The 807-nt window shown below is 38.4% G+C and overlaps 1 long non-coding RNA gene across 1 annotated transcript in view; it reads right to left on the reverse strand.

Moving 5' to 3' along the window:
* LOC116705757 (uncharacterized) overlaps positions 1 to 807 on the reverse strand; it is an 8,840-nt gene that overhangs the window by 1,612 nt on the left and 6,421 nt on the right. The window lies entirely within an intron of this gene.

Genomic DNA, 807 nt, shown 5'->3' on the forward strand with positions numbered 1-807 from the left:
GTGAAAGTTTAAATGGTGCAGATAAAAGACCATTTGTCAAGACAGAGGCTACAGAATTCTTGTATAAGATCTTCACCCAATCTATAAAAGTGGATTTAAAACCAAATCTTCTTAGCACTTTGAACATGTAGTCCAGTTCAACACGGTCGAAAGCTTTTTCGGCGTCCATTGAAACAATGGCGCTGGGTATTTGTATGGTAATTAAGATACTGATAATATTAATCCGCTCCTCGTATTATTTTGAGGACAAAAAAACGACCCGTAATAAATCCAGTCTGGTCTGTGTTACTATGTTCCTGATACAACTCGCTCATCCTATTGGCCAACACCTTTGACAATATGTCATTCTACTCCAAGCAAGCTTATCGGCCGATAGGAAGAAGGCAGTTCTGGGTCCTTTTCTTTTTTTGGTATTACTGTAATATTGGCAGTGTACATAGTTCCAGGGAGACTTGAGTGTTCAAAAGATACATTAAATACTCTCTGTAATAACTTATTCATCTTGCCTTTCAAAGGATTTCTAACAATGTAATGGGACCTTCCAGCAAGTTAGCCTGGTCTTCGCTGAGTCTTGGTATATTCAGGCTGTTTAGAAAGTGGCAATCCTTTAATTTGTCACAGTCAATCTCAGAACTATACAGTTCCTCATAAAATTGTCTGAAACGCTCATTAATGTGCTTATTATCCCTATGACTCTGACCATTCTCATCCCTAAGTGCCGAGATAAAGAATTTGGGGGGAGCATTGCATGCCAGCCTCGCTAAGAATTTGTTTGGTTTATTGCCAAATTCAAATAGTCTTTGTTGT

The sequence above is a fragment of the Etheostoma spectabile genome, chromosome 17, assembly GCF_008692095.1.
Source record: "Etheostoma spectabile isolate EspeVRDwgs_2016 chromosome 17, UIUC_Espe_1.0, whole genome shotgun sequence".
Lineage (NCBI taxonomy): Eukaryota > Metazoa > Chordata > Actinopteri > Perciformes > Percidae > Etheostoma > Etheostoma spectabile.